The sequence below is a fragment of the Macrobrachium rosenbergii genome, chromosome 41, assembly GCF_040412425.1.
Source record: "Macrobrachium rosenbergii isolate ZJJX-2024 chromosome 41, ASM4041242v1, whole genome shotgun sequence".
In the NCBI taxonomy this organism is placed as follows: Eukaryota; Metazoa; Arthropoda; class Malacostraca; order Decapoda; family Palaemonidae; genus Macrobrachium; species Macrobrachium rosenbergii.
This window is the reverse complement of record NC_089781.1, coordinates 71,103,184-71,123,407: the sequence shown is the minus strand read 5'-3', so window position 1 is coordinate 71,123,407 and position 20,224 is coordinate 71,103,184. Positions and strand designations below refer to the sequence as shown.

The 20,224-nt window shown below is 44.4% G+C and overlaps 1 long non-coding RNA gene across 2 annotated transcripts in view; it reads right to left on the bottom strand.

Moving 5' to 3' along the window:
* The window catches only part of LOC136826896 (uncharacterized), a 106,096-nt gene extending 86,351 nt beyond the window's left edge, over positions 1 to 19,745 (bottom strand). The window contains exon 1 of one of the 2 annotated variants that reach the window (XR_010849740.1): positions 18,627 to 19,745. This is a non-coding gene — a long non-coding RNA (uncharacterized lncRNA). The remainder of the gene's footprint in view (positions 1 to 18,626) is intronic. The other variant, XR_010849739.1, reaches the window with a different exon arrangement.
* Positions 19,746 to 20,224: the final 479 nt, after the last annotated feature.

Here is a 20,224-nt window from a genome sequence, read left to right as displayed (position 1 = left end):
CAGAGTCCAGGAAACCTTGGAAGAGGACAAGTGGGATCTTCTAGAGGCGTCAACAAGACTAAAAGTCCCCTTTAGAAGTAGAGGGAACTGACAAACCCAATATCTTCCCTGTCTCATTACCATATGCCTGCTTTTCCCGACAAACGTGAAGGAGGCAAAGCAAAAGAAGTCTTTCCTGGTTCTTCCTAGTAGACATCCAGTCTTGAACTTTCTTAAAAAGCCCTCTTGGTAGAGAAGGACTTCTTCATCTTAAGAAAGCCAGGAGATTTTCTCGCCTGAATCAGAGGAAGCCAACTGAAGACGGGGAGCGAGGAGCTGAAGGTTGAAAACGTATCAGGAAATAAATCCTTAAACAGAAGTCAGAGTCTGATAATCGGAAGAAGCAGAAGAACTTGTTTCTCTTCGTCCCGAGGTTCTAAAAATGTGGAAAGAGGTTCTTCTTCCTCAGCTGGAGGATCAGGCTAAGCAGGGAGGAAGGAGTCCGAATCCCCTAGATATAGCGGGACCTAACATATTTAAAGAAGGCTAAATCTTGAAGAGCCTGACATCAGAAGAAGTGGGAAGTTGGTCATCAAGAAAAACTGCAGGCGTGGTGCAACATCCAATGACTTGAGGCACGAGGAGAGCGGTAGCGTCCTGGCGTCATGGCGCGCGCATCTCCGTGGCAATACGGAAGAGGCTTCACGTGGGCGAGCGCGGCGTCCTGGGCTGGCGCGCCGAGCGTCAGGGGTGAGGCGTGCGTGGCGTGAGCGCGCGAGAGCGTGAGGCGCGCTCCTGGCGCTAGAAACTCGAAATGGCGGCCAACTCCTCGTCGGGAAGACGAGAAGGAATTTCTTAAACACCTTCCTTAGGCGACAAGACGAGAAGCTTCGGAGAAGCAGCAGGCGAAGGAACCCGAAGCGGGAGAGTGGGAAGGCCTGGACTTCTTCACAGGCAGATGCAAATCTTGACGAGGCCTGGCCTTTCACCGATCCATGAGAGAATCCAGCTGCTGTTGCATGCCCAACAAAATCTGGCAAGTGTTGGAGAAGCTCTCTTGGGAGAAGGGCTGAACCTGCGAGAAGGAGAGGGGAGGGAGGCTTCTTCTTTCCACAATGGGAAGAAGCTCCAGCCCTTGCCTTAGCGCGACTGGGCGTCGAGCAGCGTCAAACTCCGAAAAACACGAAACTTCTTCCGATGAGAGGAATATCCTCGAAACTTTCAGGGAAGAGCACAAAACGTCTAGAGGAAGAGGACGTGAAGCGTCCTCTCCTCTCAGGCTTCTCTTGAGGGCGAGAGTCCAACCGAGAGCTCCAACCCCGACAAGGGGAGGACGTGTCGGAGGACGAGAAGCAATCCTTATGGATGCGTGCCCGAGCACGATCCCTGGCAGCCTGGGTGGGGGTCATCAGGACCTGCCGAAGGGACGTCAGATCGGTGGGAAGTCCCCGTAACCCTCATGCGGCTTTCGACATGCCCCCTCCCCTGGTCTTGGGAGTTCGGCAGAGGTCCAGGCCTAGAGGCATTATAGGGTCGATCTGACGCCCCTCCACAACACTAGGGGCATTAACACACACAACACTTTGCTTTGAAGGGCATTCACTTTGTTTTCAAGAGCACGAATTGACTCAAGAACTAGAGCCAGAGCATTACTTTCTGCAGCAACAACCTCAGGGTTTATGAGAAGGCAACACTAAAGGGTTAGGACAGGTTACAGGGTTACTAACGGAGAAAACCCTGACTGTTTGTCTACAGAATGCACTCCTGGAGGAAGACCTCCTCACCCTATCACGCTCCAATTTACGCATATAGGATTCATATTTCTTCCATTCTCCCTCAGATAATCCCTCACATTCATTACAACGATTATCCACAGAGCATTCCACACCTCTACATTTCATACATAAAGTGTGAGGGTCTATCAAAGCCTTGATAGCCTCACCTTACACCCACCCAAGCTACAGACTCGATAGCTAGAGGAAGACATTATTAAAAGAAAAGTCAAAGGCCAAATTCAAAAAACGGTCCAGAAAAGCGTATGCCAAGTCACAGATCCAAGTCGATACCAAAAACAACCAAAATACTCAAATGACAAAATATTTGAAATCCAAATGGCGGAGGAACTGACAACAGGTGTTGACAGTCCGGCGACAGAGAAAATCTAAATAGAAAATGGGAATGGTTCCTGATACCCGCCTCCCCAGCGGTTGGAATGTGTACTAACCACCTGTCCGGCCACTGCGTGTGCATGAAATTTGAAATTCTGTCGGACCTTCAGAGACTACAGCTATATATATATCTGGCAGGTAAGTCTAAATGAACAAAATTTCATCTCTAATAGATAAGGTTGATATAATAATTATGATTCCCTTGACCCTAGGAGAGCTGTTAACCAGCTCAGTGGTCTGGTTAAACTAAGATATACTTTGACGGAGGAGGAGGATTTCACAAGTGTTTCTCTTCTGGCTGCCTAGCACTTGAAGAAACAATTGGGAGTTATTTTTAGATGAATGGTAAGTTAAAGGTCTAGAGTTAATCGCTGCCTGAATGTCACCAATGGCTGTTAACAATTCGGAGTATATAAGTTTAAACCTGCTAACTGCCTTACAAAGACATTTCTTGACAATTCTGACGAGTTTATCCTAGGTTGCACCTACCTTGGCAGAGAACAACGGAATTTTGATGTGTTGAATATTGTAACTTTGGAAATGTTCCTTGAATTCATCACAAACAAAAGTGTACCCTACGACTCGACAATCTGCTACAAATAACTTAGCAATGTCACTGCAGACATGCATCGGTATACCATAATAATTAACAAACCTTAAAAAGCCTAACACAAATCTATATGCTGACACGTCAGGGAATAGTTCCATGTGCATTATCCTGACATTTCAACATAAATATTAACAGGTACAGCTTCACATTTTCATCCTTCTCTCCTTTGCTGAGAAGGTTTAATAAAACTAACCTGGTGTTTGGGTCAATTTGTCATTTTGGGATAGCAAAATGCTAAATTGCTGAAGTTCCTGCATTCCATACAAAAACCTAAAATTCTTTCAACTACCTGATGCATTCTAGGAGTCCAAAGCCCACTTGTACTCTAACAGTATATAAGGTTATCTGAAGGCCAAGATGCTTACACTTCCTATGATAAAACTCCGCAATCAACTCAATTACCCATGATTCTTAGCAAGCAGTACAGAATTCTGCCCATTATAGCCATATCTTAATGTTTTCCCAATGCTAGCCCTTGAATGTATAATGCCACTGTTGTCCAAAAGCAGGTCTAAATTGTTGACTAGGACTTGTACTTCGCTGAGGTTCTTGTCATCCACTCCTCAGTAAAACTGACCTGCATTTCCTGTACCTAATACAACTTGGAATAATAATCAGGCTCTCCATTTGATTTCTTAGTAAACACATTGACTGCCTTGAAAATATTACTTGTAACCCTGAAAAGTTTGTTGAGATCAGAATATATCAAAGTCGACCAATGCTGACAGTGAAAGATGCAGATGTTCCAGCAGGTTGAGTTGTTGCCTACATGCAGATTACGATCTACCCATGAGCGTTGACGCGTGGAAAGCCACTGGAAAGCCACTCCCAACCATTCAACCAAAAGGATTGTCTGATGAATTCAGCAAACGATAGGCCTCTTGTGATGTGGTTGCAAGAATTATCTCCACTTTTGACATATGTGAAGTTTACTGAGATACCATAGTTATCTACTAGGTTCTTCGATGCAGTTGTGAGTGAAATTATTCTTGGTAGTGACAGAGTCAGCAAGTAGACACTGTGACACAATCAGAGGATAAACAGCAATTGTAACATTTTGAAATATGACTGAAGAAAAAGAGTCTAGAACCCTGGTTAAGCATTTTAGTGCTAAATACACCCTTCAGCATAGGTAGCATTTTAGGCTTGAGATTTCACTAACACTAACTATGAACTGCTATTAGGCTACGACATTTTTAAATGGCAAATCCACAGCTTGATTTGGTGAACCATCACAAAAGCTGTACACGTCTTGCCTGAATCATCACTGACACATGACCGAAGCAAGGGTACAGACGATAATTGCAAGAGGTCAGAGCAGTATTTACTACATTCTTTTTGTAACTTCTCCAGTAAATTTAATCCCAACAGTGCTTTAAGCTCCACAGTTCTCTTATGAGTACTTCCCCTTTAAAGTAACAGGCAAGATAAGATCCAGAGGGTAAAAAAATTTTGAGATCTGAGATATTGATCTCTTGGTGTTAGCTGAGGGATCTAATACATTGTCAGGCAACTGAATGGAATTACTTTCCATGGAATATTTGAGACCTACTACTTTTTCATAGTTACTGCCATGAGTGGCAAGATTACCATTCTTTATCATGACAGTTCTAAGTTCTTCATTACTAGACCCCCACCTTGCTTCACTCTGTTGACAGATCCTGGATAGACACTCTTAAGAAATTCAAATAGAGTTACATGATGATGATGAGTTTGTCCACCTAAGGCTTTGTTTGACTATTTGTAAATGCTCACCATCACCAAATTAACTGCATAGTTTAAAATGAAAAGACTAGCACTAAAACCAAAAATGATATTTTAATAATAAAATAAAGTTTGTTCATACTTACCTGGCAGATATATATATAGATGTATTCTCCGAAGGACCGACAGAAATTCAAAAACTTACGGCACACGCAGTGGGGCCAGGTGGTTAGTACCCATTCCCGCCGCTGGGAGGCGGGTATCAGGAACCATTCCCATTTTCTATTCAGATTTTCTAGTGCTACTGTCTCCTGAGGGGAGGTGGGTGGGCACTATGATTATATATATCTGCCAGGTAAGTATGAACAAACTTTATTTTATTATTAAAATATCATTTTGTTCACGAGACTTACCTGACAGATATATATATAGCTGAATCCCACCATTGGAGGTGGGAAGACACAGAATAGGATTTAGGAAAACAAACATATGTAGGCGATTGACGCCTTGGTTCCTTACCTGTTATCATAGCTGACTTCGTGATTACTGTCACCCAAGCCTGCTTCTGCTTTACTAGAGTCTCCAGCGAGGTAGCGACCTATATAGCTGGTGAGTTCTAGATGATCTGTCAACAGGGGCGAGACCACAATGCGACTAGACCATATGACCTTACTATGAGGGCAAACGACACAAAAACAACCACCTGACCAAGCCTAACTCGTCAAAAGCCATAACATAAGCTAAGGACTGGGACGTCCACCCCCGGTGGCCGACCCAACAACCATAAAAAACACCATAACCAAAATAAAAAACACACCTAACCATTTACTACAGGATAGGATGAGTGTCGCTCTCTGCCCCCAAAATCGTATTTGCAGAAACGTAAGGCCCTAGCGCACAGCAATTCTCGTAAGACGTCTTCACGTCAGTAAGGTAGTGCGAAGCGAACACCGAATTGCTTCGCCAAAAAGTGGCCCCCAGAATGTCATTGAGAGACATATTCCTCTGGAAAGCCACTGAGGTAGCAATGGCTCTCACTTCGTGAGCCTTGACTTTCAAAAGACTCAAATCACCGTCTACAACACCGGAATGTGCGTCTAAAATGGTGCTTCTTAAAAAGAGCGCCAGTGCATTCTTAGACAGAGGCAAATCCGGCCTCTTGACAGAGCACCACAGATTGTCCGAAGGACCTCGACTTTCCTGAGTCTTCTGCAAGTAAAATTTTAGAGCCCTGACAGGACACAGGGTTCTCTCTGGTTCTTGTCCCAGTGATTTCCGTCAAGCCTTAATCTCAAAGGCCCTGGGCCAAGGGAAGACGGGTTCTCGTTTTTTGCAAGAAACATAGGGCTTAGAGAACATACTGCATTATGGCCTCTAAAACCTATATGCTTACTGATAGCCTGAAGTTCACTAACTCTCTTCGCCGTCGCCAGAGCAGTTAGGAAAATAGTTTTTCTAGATACGTCTTTGAAGGATGCAGAATGTAGAGGCTCGAACCGACTGGACATAAGGAATTTCAGAACTACATCTAAATTCCAGGAAGGCAGCTTTGGGTGAGCCACCTTAGAGGTTTCGAAAGACCTTAAAAGATCGTGAAGGTCCTTGTTGTCTGTTAGGTCGAGGCCTCTATGCCTAAAGACCGCTGACAGCATACTTCTATAACCTTTGATGGTAGGTACTGCCAGCTTTAGTTCCTTCCTTAAGTAAAAAAGGAAGTCGGCTATCTGGGACACACAGGTCGTGGTTGAGGAAATCCCCTTGACCTTACACCATCTCCTGAAGATGGCCCACTTCGACTGGTACACCGCATTGGAGGAGGCTCTCCTGGCGCTGGCGATAGCCTTAGCCACTGGTCTTGAAAAACCCCTCGCTCTGACCAACTTTTCAATAGTCTGAATGCAGTCAGACTCAGAGCGGGGAGGTTTTGTGGTACCTCTCGAAGTGGGGCTGTCTGAGAAGATTGACTCTCATGGAAGCGTCCTTGGGAAGTCCACTAGAATGTCATGACCTCTGTGAACCATTCTGTCGACGGCCAAAAGGGGCGATTAACGTCATCCTTGACCCTTCGCCGCCGCAAACTTCCGGATGACTTTCCCAAGATCTTGAAGGGGGAAAGGCATAAAGGTCCAGACCCTTCCAGTCCCAGAGGAGGGCATCTACTGCTACTGCCCTGGGTCGAGAACGGAAGAGCAGTAAAGAGGCAGCCTTTTCGTCCTCGACGTCGCGAAACAGGTCCACCAAGGGACGTCCCCAAAGCTTCCAGAGCTCCTGACATACCTCTTGGTTCAGGGTCCATTCGGTCGGAAGAAGTTGATCGCTGCCGACTGAGAAGATCCGCGCCGCACGTTCTGAACGACCCTGCCACGAATCTTGTGAGAAGCGTAATCTGCCGAGAATGGGCCCACAGCAGGATCTCTTTGCAAGCAAGAACAGGGATCGAGAGTGAGTACCTCCCTGTTTCTTGAGGTACGCCAGGGCTGTGGTGTTGTCCGAGTTGATCTGAACCACTCGGCCTGAAACCTGATCTTTGGAAGAATTGGAGGGCTAACTGAATCGCTCCCAAGTCTTTTAGACTGATGTGCCATGACACCTGTTCCCCTCTCCAGGTGCCTGACACTTCCTCCCCTCTAGTGTTGCTCCCCATCCCGGCGTGGGAAGCGCCGGAAAACAACACTAGGTCGGGGTTCTGAAGAGAGAGTGAAACCCCTTCTGCCAACTTTGCGGGATCGAGCCACCACCTTAGGTGGTCCTTGGCAGAGAGAGAGATCTTGAGAGTCTCCTCTAGATCCTCCTTGTTTGCCCAGTTCTCCGCAAGGAAAAACTGGAGGGGTCTGAGATGCAGCCTCCCCAGGGAAACAAACTTCTCCAGCGATGAAATGGTCCCCAGCAGACTCATCCATTCCCTCACCGAGCATGTTTCTTTCCCCAGGAAGGCCGAAACTTTGTCGAAGCAGTGCTGCTGACGTTCCTGGGATGGAAAGGCTTGAAAAGCCACTGAATCCATCCGAATCCCCAGATAAACAATGGACTGAGAAGGGATCAGATGTGACTTCTCGAAGTTCACCAGAAGTCCCAGGGACTTTTGTCAACTCCGTTGTATGCAAGTCCTCCAGACACCTCTCCTCCGATGAAGCTCGAATGAGCCAGTCGTCCAAATAGAGCGAGATCCTTATGCCCTCAAGGTGAAGCCATCGCGCCACGTTCCTCATCAGTACCATGAAGACCATCAGTGCATGTTTAGTCCGAAGCAAAGAGCTCTGAACTGGTAAACTTGTCCCCCCGGACAAACCTCAAGTACTTCCTTGACTGAAGATGAATGGGGACGTAAAAGTAGGCGTCCTGGAGGTCGTTGGAAACCATCCAATCGCCTGGTCTTAAAGCCCCTAAAACCGACTGAGACATCTCCATCCTGAACTTCTCCTTCACTACAAACTGGTTCAGTCTGCTGACGTCCAGGACTGGTCTCCACCCCCCGCCCCGACTGCTTCGGCACCAGGAAGAGTCGATTGTAGAATCCTGAGGAATCCAATTCCAGGACTTGCTCTATGGCTCTCTTCTCGAGCATCTGGTCGAGCAGATCTAAAAGGATCTGTTGCTTCTCTGGGTGGTAGGAGGGCGACAGATCTCTGGGCGTAGAGAGCACAGTGGTGGAAACTCGAGGAACGGGATCTGGTAACCTTTTCGATGACTTTGAGGGACCAGGAGTCCGTCCCCCTTGTTCTCCAGGCTTTTGCAAACAAAAGAAGCCTGGCTCCTACTGGTGTCTGGAGGTCCGGTACATCATTTCTTGCCCCTAGGATTAGAAGGGGCTCCGCCTCTGAGAGGCCTCTTCCTCGAGGAAACGACTTTGAGGAGGAAGCTCTACCACGAAAGGGCTTCTGCCTCTTAGAAGCTTGTCCCTGAGAGGAAGTGGATGGGACATTTGAACGTCTGGAAGACTGGAGCAAGGAGGATTAAATCTTGAGTAGCCTTCTCCTTAAGGCTGGAGGCAAGATCCTTGACCAAGGGCTGGGGGAAGAGATGGCTAGATAGAGGGGTGAAAAGCAATTCTGCCCTCTGCACAGGAGAAACTGACTTTGCTGTGAAGTTGCAATATAAGGCCCTCTTCTTCAAGAGGGTCGTACCGAAATGAGCAGCCAGTTCATCCGCGCCATCCCTGACGGCCTTGTCCATGCACGACAACACGCTGGACAGCTCCCCCAGACTGATCGAGTCAGGACTCCGAGTCCAAGGCCCCCAAGCACCAATCCAAAAAGTTGAAGACTTCCATCGTGCGGAAAAGCCCTTTGAGGTGATGGTCAGTCTCTGAAAGAGTCCAAGCCACCTTACGCCAGAAGAAAGGAGAGCCCTCCTTGAGCGTCAACTAAACTCGCGAAGTCTCCTTGGGAAGAAGAAGGAACTCTGGAACCGATTTCTTCTCCAGTCTCATACCACATTCCCGCCTTCCCGCACAATTTAGACGGAGGCAGGGCAAGGAAGTCTTGCCTTGTGTCTTCCGATCGTCCATCCAAGAAGTTGACCTTCTTAAAGGCTCTCTTGGTAGCAGAGTTTAACGTCTTCATTTGAAGGAATCCCGGCGATTTTCTCACCTTAGAAGAGGCTAACTGCAAAGGGGGAGAGAGGGGCAGAAGGCTGAAACTTATCCGGAAATAAGTCCCTTAGCAGGCTGGCCAAAACCTGGTAGTCCGTAGAAGACGACTTAGGAGGCTGCTCCTGCTCTGCAGACTCCGACTCACTAGACACCTCTTCCTCTTCAACGGGAGCGACAGGAGAGTCTTCGGAACCTGTGGAAGAAAAGGCCTTGTGGCCCGATCCAAAAAGGGACCTCTTCTTGCGCGAATCTAAAGCAGAAAGCTCTGGAGCGTCCCGCAGAAGCGCCCTGCCGAGCGTCCTGCCTAGAAGCTGCCGAGCGCCTTGCGGCGTCCTCGCAGCGGCGTGCTGAGGGCGTCTTGCCGGCGCCCTGAAGAGCGTCCTGACGAGCGGCGCAGCTGAGGAGCGCCCAGAGAAGCGTCATGCAGAACGTCCTGATGGCGTCCAACTGAGCGCCTTGCCGAGAGTTGGAGAGGGGCATCCTGACGAGCATGGGAAACGTTAGGTCCAGCAGCCTGAGGAGTGTCAAGTCGATGCAGAGTGTCACGACAGCGATCCAACGAATGATGAGGGCGATCGGGAGAACTTCGCCGGGAGAGAGACGAACGAGGAGCAGGAGAGTAAGACTTCTTCGACCTCTTAATAGGCAGCCTCAAGTCCTTACGGCGTTGACGAGGCTCAGACTCCTTTGCAGCAAGGAGGGACGCCAACTGCCGCTGCATGTCAAGGAGAAGACGCTTAGAAGGAGAAGACTCTCTCCGGAGAAGGGCTGCTCTTGTGAGAAGTAGAGGGCGAGGGGACACCCTCTTCCTTCTCCCAGGGGCGACGACAGCTCTTTTCTTGGAGCGACTGGGACGCTCAAAAGCGTCCTCCTTGGAAGAAGTCCTGGTCCTCTTCTACGGCAGCAACACGTCGAACCACTCAGGCGAAGAAACAAGCGCACACCCGAGAAAGAGGACGTGAAGCGCCCTCCTCTCAACTTCTCTTCCAAGCGTGAGAGTCCTTCCGAGAGCTCGACCCCTTGTGGGGAGGGCGCCTCAGAGGACGAGAAGCAATCCTTAAGGATGAGTGCGTGAGCACGATCCTTGGCAGCCTGGGAATCGACAACAGGTCCTGCCGAAGGGACGCCAGATCGGTGGGGAGTCCCCGTAACCCTCTTGCGGCTTTCGACTTGCCCACTCCCTGAGTCCTGGGAGTCCGGCAGAGGTCCAGGCCTAGAGGCATTATAGGGCCGATCTGACGCCCCCTCCACAACACTAGGGGGATCACTGCACTTCACAACACTTTCTATTGCAAGCACTTTCGACTCCAAGGCACGTATGGAGTTCAAAATCTCCGCAAGGGCATTACCTTCCGCAGACGCAACCTCAGAGCCTGAAGGCAACACCACAGGGATAGGTGAAGCAAAGTCTACAGAAGGGTTAACAGGAGACAAAATATTACCCTGACTCCCACCAGCAGACACACTCCTGATTCTGTCACGCTCTAACTTGCGCACATACGAATCATAAACCTTCCATTCGGCATCAGGCAAAGACTCACACCTTGCAGCGATCATCAAACAAACAAGCATGCCTCTACATCTCATGCATACTGTGCGAGGATCTACTGAAGCTTTGGTAGCCTCACCTTACACTCCTTCACACCACATACCCTGAAACTAGCCGAACTAGATCCAGACATTGTAGTCAAAGAAAAGTCAAAACCAAAATCAAAACAGTCTACAAAAAGCGTATGCCTATCCACAAATCCAAAGTAAAAACCAAAAGACAATCAGAATACTCAAGTGGCAAAAGTTTTTGAAATCCAACGATGGAGGTATTGACAACGGGTGTTGACAGTACCGGTGACAGAGAAAATCTGAATAGAAAATGGGAATGGTTCCTGATACCCGCCTCCCAGCGGCGGAATGGGTACTAACCACCTGGCCCACTGCGTGTGCCGCCGTAAGTTTTTGAATTTCTGTCGGTCCTTCGGAGAATACAGCTATATATATATATCTGACAGGTAAGTCTCATGAACAAAATTATGACTTTATACTTGTATGTAACACACTCTCCTTCCTTCATGAAGAAAAAGAACCTGTTTTCATCTTCTTCAGCTAACAATATTTGTATGAAGGCTTGCTTGCTTGATGTCGCTTAGCATGACCATATCATTAAATGAAGCTCCATCTTTGTAGTGATGTTGGCCTTATCATTTTGGGCAAGCCTCTGTAGAATCCAAGTACTTCTCAAAGTCCTTAAGGTCAAAGTTTATTCTCTCAATAATTCCATCATCTAGCTGTTTATGCCTTTTATTCCTAATTATTTACCACTCACTTCGAAGCGCAGAGCTATTTAATGACTGGATGGGACTTCATCTATAAGGTCATCATTCCAAGGTAGATTGATATAATCTTTACTGTCTTTGGAAGTCATGACCTTTTTGAACTCTTCAATTTTTGCAGTATTGTATTGAGATGATTGATCAGACTACTAGAAAACCTAAAGAGTCTATGCTGAACATATTTTTGAGGTCTTGTTAGACAGAACCATCAGGGAACAAAGACTCTAATGGTGAATAAGATTTCTTAGGCAAGAACACCAAGGTGACCTGAGTAGAGGGAATGTCTTCCAGATGAGGAAGGACCTCCCAATATTCTAGTCTAGGACATTTCAATACTAGATCATGTGAGATGATAAGCATCACTTGGTTTGAACAAAGAAATTGTATTACATCTCCCAAAGGCATTTTGCAAGTGGAGCATAACATGCACCTGGGGGATGTGAAGGTTGGGAATAAATTGAAGTACTATGTCTAATGCTAAAACTTTAATGGGCATACTTTCACCATTCTTATCCAAAATTGGCTCAGCTTGAGAGTAACCTTCTTGAATGATGATGTAGACAGCCATATCCAACTGTGAAACATGCAACCAAATGTCAAAATTAAGGTCATCAAGCATAGCAATTGGTTGTTTCCAGCCCCAGAAATAGATACATACACCAGATGCTCTCCAAATTGATGCTTGGATGCTACTAGGAAAGTGCTTACATAACAAAAAGGTAGAAGGCAGGTTCATATACCCTTTAACTTCTTTAGCAACTGCCATGCACAACTAAATTCTCTGGCTTCCTTTGTCCAATATGCACCTAACAGTGCAAGAAGTACTTACACCATGGAATTTGATGGATAGCACAGGAAGAAAAAAAGGATAACTTTTCATGTGCTGTGCATTTATACAAAGATTTATCGAAGATCCTCAACCACTGGAGTTAAGAGAAAGCTGAGATGTGACCATTCTTTTTACAACTAGTACAAGTGATTTCTAAGATATTTTCTTGGAAGGTTCTTACCTTCCACCATGGAAATTGTTTGTGAACCACTGGTTAAGTAAGTGTTGGGACAAGCAAATGGTGATCAATTGCCTTGACCTTTCCACTAAGACCAGTTTAGAATGGAGGAGCAAAATTTTGTCTGGAGGTGACCAACTACACTTTTTCCAATCGAGATTCTGTGGTTATAAAGACAAATTGAAGGCTCACCTCATACGATTGTGATTGCTGCCAAGACCATTAATTAAACCCTAAGGACTTACAGTACAACTAAACAAACTGAAACTGGCCAGTGCAAAGTTAAGTATAACTTAGATTAACCAGACCACTCAGCTGATTAACAGATCTCCTAGGGCTGGCCCAAAGGATTAGATTTTATTTTATGTGGCTAAGAACCAATTGGTTACCTAGCAACGGGACCTACAGCTTATTGTGGAATCCGAGCCACATTACAACGAGAAATGAATTTCTATCAGCAGAAATAAATTCCTTTAATTCTTCATTGGCTGGTCGGAGACTCGAACGCGGGCCAGCAGAGTGCTAGCGGAGAACGGCACCGACCTGTCCAATGAGTAACTACTGGCCAGTGCAATCACCTAACTCCTCCTCCTCATTCATTGGCTGGTCGGAGACTCGAACGCGGGCCAGCAGAGTGCTAGCTGTGAACAGCACCGACCTGTCCAATGAGGAACTACTGGCCAGTGCAATTGCCTAACTACTCCTCCTCCTCCTCCTCCCATGATTTACACATCAATGACTCACATAATCCCGCATCCACACAGGAGGCTGCCGCTGTTGAACCATCCTGGAGGACTCAGGCATGTCAAGCCTGCTCGGTCACATCCGATTCACTCTTCATCTCATCAGCTTCATCACATCCCCCACCCAATTCCTCATCACTTTCATCAAGAATCATACTTATGTCTAAAAGTTAAGTATATCTTAGTTTAACCAGACCACTGAGCTGGTTAACAGCTCTCCTAGGGCTGGCCTGAAGGATTAGATTTATTTTACGTGGCTAAGAATCAACTGGTTACCTAGCAACGGGACCTACAGCTTATTGTGGAATCCGAACCACATTATAATGAAAAATGAATTTCTATCACCAGAAACAAATTCCTCTAATTCTTCATTGGCCACTCAGAGAGTCGGATGCTGGGCCAACAGCGTGCTAGCCGAAAGCTCTACCCACCTCTCCAATGAAGAACTATACTTATGTCTAATACAGGACAAGGTACACCATCAGCATCAACAATATTCTCTGACATTACCGTTGTCACACAACCCCTTCCCCATTTAGAAGTGCACTTTGCATTAGGAGGCTTCATGAAAACTTCATCACCAACTTGTACAGCAGACTCAGCCATTCTAACAACCTGTTCCACACCTCTGGATGTCGACAAGTATAGTTAAATAACATGTTACATGGAGCATTCTCAGTACTAACACCATTTTTTGCTGAAAGGTTATACTAAAACGCTATCATCAAAGGGTCCTCATTACTCTGTGCTGATAAACACTTTACAGAGTGATGGTGGCATTAAACAATCCCATTACCAGAACCTCGATAACACCTCTCGATGTTCCACGCCACGAATAACTTTTCAAATTGATGAATCTAAATGCAGTACTGTTATCTACAAGAATTTCATCAAGAAGCCTTCTCTCCTGACATATCTGCACAAAATTTAAACAAATATCTCTGGCATTTTCTGAGCAAATCTCTCTCCAAACAGCAAATCTACTTGGCCCGCAGTCCACTATTGTCAAATTGCTCCTTCCTTTGTAATGGGTCACATCCATTACTAATTACACCAATTTTTCTCTACGCTTAACTCATCAGGATCATGCTTAACAGGCTCTGGATCAATCTACCTGTACTGCAAACACGCATGAACACATTTCTCAACATCTCTTCACTTCATGATCAACTAACTGTGCTAAATAAAATTATCTATCAGTACCAAAATGTTGCCTATCATGCAACTTGCTCAAACTCACTGCACATGTGGGCACCTGAAACTCACTACAAAGCCACTCCTTCCTCACTCTGGTTAATCCATCAGATTTTTTCTCATAAGATTTTACCAATGTCACAGTGACATCCAACTTATACTCTTCAATTATAACTTTTATCACAGACAGTAGGCATTTCACCAACATCTCTGACATACCAGAAACCTTCACCCTAAAATCTTCAGTACAGATTCTATGCAACCAACTCAATACGAGTTGCTGAATCTGTTATTATCTCAGCAGACACAAGATCCCACTTTGTTGCTAAATTTATTCATTTTACCACCACATCTAATTCAGCAACAGTGATTTGAGTTGCGTTGGCTGGCTTACGAAGCCATGCCCCATCCTCAACAATCACTCCATTCATCTCCAAAGCCACACCTAAAGCTAAGCTACTAGCATCATACCAGATTTTGCTAACTTTAACATCAGAAGCAGCCCAATACCTGCAAACAGGGTCATCATCCTGCACCCTTTTAACCAATTCCTCCACCAGTGACTGAGCCTCACCTCTAGTCCAGTTACCCCAAGCATAACCTTCACTTATTCTCTTCACATAACCACACGCCACACGTAGCAATCCACAGACTGGATGATGCCCCACTAACTTACCACAAATTAAAAAGAAATTTCTGCAAGACAGTTTCTTACTGTTCACTGAAAGGATCAGAATGCCAAGTCTAAACTTTAGTTTTCCACTACTACCACAATAAAGAGACAATCCCAACACATGTCCTGCATCCAGTAACTCCAGAATCTATGTTTCTAACCCAAACTTATGCAGCTGAGAAATCACCTCTTCCACAGAAACGATATTTTCATTTACAATAATATCATCTACATAACTATGTACTGCGACACACTTTCTCATCTCCTGGCAGGGCCTCTTTCAAGATCATCAACATTATTTTAGGTGCACAATTTAACCAAAAACCTAGACTTGTCCAGTAATACAGCTTGCCCTTTTATGACACCTGCTGATATGGCCATAAACTACTTTCAACTCTGAGCTGAAGATAAGTAGACTTCAGATCAACTAGACGTAATAGCTCTGGAATTCACCGCCAAAGACGCATAGTAGAATCACAGTCCGCAACATCAACACCTGGGTTAGGGTTGCCACCTCGAGTTCAGAAAAATACAGAACATACTGTGTTTGTTGTATAAGGAGGAAAAGTTCTGGCATGGGTCGAGTTTGAGCTAGAGCCACCCTTTTTTCAATTTTTCAGGCATTCTGAGGCTATGTGCAGCTAACCATGGATGTGAGGAAGACATGTTTCATATTTTGAGGACTGGAAGATCACTTCTCAAGTTGTCAGTTATCAGTGAAGTGACAAGTTTGGCAAGAAATTCAAAACTAAATGACATGCTGTAACATAGACAATGAAATAATATATAGGTAACTTTACACACCTGAAGGCAACCATTGACAAAGGCATAACCTCTTTTGCAATCTGGCAAGACTGACTGAAAAATACGCTCATGTAACTTCAAAATAATGATGTTCAGACAGCCAAATGCAGAGCAAATGGCGTTCTGTATTGGTTGAATACAGAACGCAACACCTCACTCTCCAATACAGAACGAATCTGTATTTTTCAGAACGGGTATCCACCTAACCTTCACCACATTCCATGTAATCATTAAGTTCTCAGAAATCATTAACGCTAAGTGCGACACTGGTCCCAGATCCTTGTTCTTATTAACCTGCTTGCCGGCCATTTTAGTGGACCAATCAGACACCACATGGGTAGTGTTTTAGCAAAGTTTAAGCCACATCTTTTCAAATGCCAATTTTTATTTCTTCATCAAATTTATCTCTGATTGGAGGCATGCAAGTAGTACCAGTTCAGACATCAACAACTAACCTCATTTTTTCATTCTGAAACTGTGGAATTCCATTTTCCAGCAAACCCACAAGTTACTGCATCAGAAGAAACAACATTCACCATCAGAGTTTGCTAAAATGTCCTTATCAACTTCAACAATCACTCATTTTGGCAATGCAGTATTTGACCTTCCAGCACAAGCAAAAGATTCTGTTCACTTAATTGACTGATGCTTTTGCTTGTCAATCACTTAATTCATTTCAAAAACCTCACTTCTAAGAATACACCTACACCAACCAACATGCTAGCAACACAACACAAGTTTCAAGAACAACTCTTCACTATCACTGGTTCCATCACTGGACAAATATGACCACCATTTTACAGACACAACCTCATGACCATCATTCTGCCAAATGCCTAGACAGCTTGTGGTTAAAAAGACAAATTGAACACTCACCTCAAGCATTGTGACTGCTGCCAAAACATACCTAATTAAACTCTTGAGAACTCACAAACTAACAGAAAGCAACAGTTCTAGAACACCTAACGGTATCCACCAAAGACTATTTTCAACCGTTTCCTATTAATTCTCAACAACAACCTCATGCACTTCTAACAGGAGCACCATTCCCCTTCTACTACTTGGAGGAACTGCCGGCTTCTTCTTCCTCCAGATCCTCAGATACCATTTCCTGCTTGCCTTTTGAGACAATAAAGAGATTGATGTGACCAATTTCACCACACTATAACAGACAAAATTAGGCTCAGAATAAAATTCACCAAATGTGGGGGATAAAACACACTTGAAATTTTTTTTTTTTTGTGCCTCTAGAAGAGAAACTGGCTTATACTGCAATGCTGCTACCTTTGTGCCTTTAACTGAGTAGTATATTAAAGCTGGTAGCATTATCTGTGGTAAGTGGTCAGCTTATAAGTCTTTGACTTCTTTAGGTTACAACCACCTAACTGTTATCACTGAGAACATTTTGTGGATGCCCTCCAATCCCAAGATCCTTACATAAAATATAGAACATCTGTGGAGGTACCTCAAAGAATATATTAGTGACCTGGAAACAAATCTGAGTTTCCAGCAGTAATTTCCAGGTTCCTTTTCGTACATAAAATTCCCAAGCAGCAGTTGCTACATCATTTCTTAACAGATAGCAAGCTGCACCTTCCACAGTCTGACACTCAGCAGCCTTCACCATCTAGGGAACACCCTGACCAGTCTGAAGACATCAATGCTTTTCAATCCTTTTCACAGTTCTGATTCTGATTATACTATGTTTATGGAATGTTGTAAAAGTAATATCATGTTCTAGGGTAAGGACCTGGGGAGGGTAGGTTAGATGGGGTTGGTTAGGCTGCACCACTTATTATTCAGTTGCAGTGCCCTAAGTTAGATTAGGTAGGGGTCTAGGGCTAGGCGAGGACCCAGCATCTAAAATTAGTACAGGTGGAGGGTTTGCCACTCAGCTAGGTATGGACACAACCCCACTAGGAGTAGGTTGGGTAGGCGGTCTAGGTCTAGGTAAGGACTGGGCATCCTGGGTTAGGTTAGGTGGGAGGGTTCAGGGGGGCAAAGCCCCTTTCCCACAGTAGGGCACAGGTAGGGTGAGGAAGGAGACTCCTAAGCAAGATTAGGTTAAACTGAGCTTGCATTTTATTCATTTTGTGTTTTCCCACCCAAACACTTACTTTCCTATGTAGTCCCCAAATTGTAAGATCCAAGGTTGGGGTCCACTATCTCTATATCTATTTACAGATATGATTGTCAGTGTTCAAAGCACACATAAAAACATAGAAAAATTATATTTTCGAGTCCGAAATGCAATAATGGCTTAAAGTGAAATTTTAACTGAATCTGAAAAAACTGTACTTCCTTCTAGGGAAAACACAAAACTTTACATTAGAACCAAAATTCTTGTGGCTCCAGAGATATAGCCTGTACTTGAGAAGGCACTAAATAGGCCTATAACAGACATAAAAATGCAGAATTTCTGCAAAAAGTATAGCCAACAAAGAAAGAGATTCAACAGTAGCTACAGAAATGCACTAGGCTATAGTTCACACAGCTGAGTCACAAGGAATGTTAATTCTAACAAAACAGAAACAAGAAGAAACTGCAACAGCATTAAGAAGCACATGATCCAACCACTGTTGGCTAGCTTGTGAGATAATTGATTTTTACTGTCAGTAACATTTTAAACAATCCAAAATGGAAAACCCTGAAAGGAAAAAAAGTATAGACTTATTTTGAGGCGGCTCTAAGAGTCTTTAAATTTTTTTAGCATGAATATGTATTCTGAAACGGAAAAGTGATAAACAATTTCATAAGCACGATTAATGTCTAACAATGTACAAGGCTGGTGTGCTCTCGGATGTGCAAATGACTACCTCTACTAACCTTACATACAACTTGAACTCGAAGTTTTCTTGCGCCTGGAGGTCCTCATTACTTATTTCTTAGTGAACACTGAACTGGTGAGCGCCATTAGACACTGCTTGTATCATTTGTTGTTTTTCTAATGAAATTCGATTCGGCAGATCCGATCCGTGCTGAAAAGACGATCTTGACATTTTGTTGAGATGAAGTTTCCAAGAAAGTTGAAGTTATAAGAGAGAGAGAGAGCGTAGAGCCGTTACACGGAACAATGGGCGTCTTCGTTTTGTGTCGTCACATTCAGATTTGAAACACTCAACTTCAAAGAGCAAATAGCATAATTCAAGGGAATTCAATTATCACAACGAAAAAAGGCAAAAGGAATAAATGAATAAAAACCATAAACTGTCAATTTCTCACGTTTCATAACTAGAACTCGCTAAACATCCCTATGGAAGTGAAATTTCAAGTCACACTCAAATCATAATCTCTGTCGTAATAGGAGTTTCATCGTTTAACTCAATTCACTCCGCGGTAACAACCAAAAATTGAAGCTATTGTAAACTGATATAATTTACTTATATAAAGGGTACGCATCTTTCTTCTTTCAGATGACAAAAGGGGAAAAAATGAACAGGCAGCATTTAAAAAAATAAACATTTAGATAATGAACGTAATTACCGATCAAACCTATCTCATTCAAAAGTGGAAAAATGTAATGCAGTTAAGGGCCCCATACACTGAACGGTTGTCTGCATCGTTCTCAAAAACATTGTGTGAGGTCGGCCAGACAAGGGGATTATCGATGACTCCCGACCTGGGGTTGTCTTGAGCCACAAGTCAGTGATTGGACTTTTCAATATGCTGAAAAACAATTTCGGCATTAACTATATTCTAACTCAAAGGCTAAACCAGGACTGTCGGGAACCTTTCTTTGGCTGCATAAGGCAGATGAATGGTCCATATGACCATCCAAATCCGGTAGAGTTTAATTATAGAATGAGGAATTTACTGTTGGGCGAAAATGCTGACATTATGAGTGAAAAGGCTAACACTAATGAAAAGTGTAACGATCAGAATAATTTGGTAAATACATCGGCAAATGACAAAAATAAACAGGCCAAAGAAAGGGAGCTGTCATTAGAAGTGTTTGACAAGCCCTTTGTTTAAGGATTTGGTGCTTGATCATGAAAATGACTTTGGGACGTTGTAAAGATCCGCAACCCCAGAGTACCCATGTAAAGATTGGCTATCCTCAGAATGTTTGTTAACATCAGCCACCCCAGTACTGAACATGGCGAAGGGACATTCCATTTGGCCGACAACAAACAGATGCACGCCAGTATCAGAATGAGCTTGTTAACATCAGCCACCCCAAATATTAGCTTGTTAAGATAAACAACCCTCAGTTACTCTGGGGTTGCAGTTCTTTACAACGTCCTGACTTTGAGTTTTCAATGCAAGAAGACATGGCAGTTGATGATGCCAACATGGAAAAAAGTGTCAGTACCGTTATAGAAGAAGAAGCACTGAGGTATATAGTTAGAAAATTTTCCATGAAGTACCCTCATTTGGGCAATCAAGAAACTAATGATGATGATGCTTTAGCAGACAAATCCTGG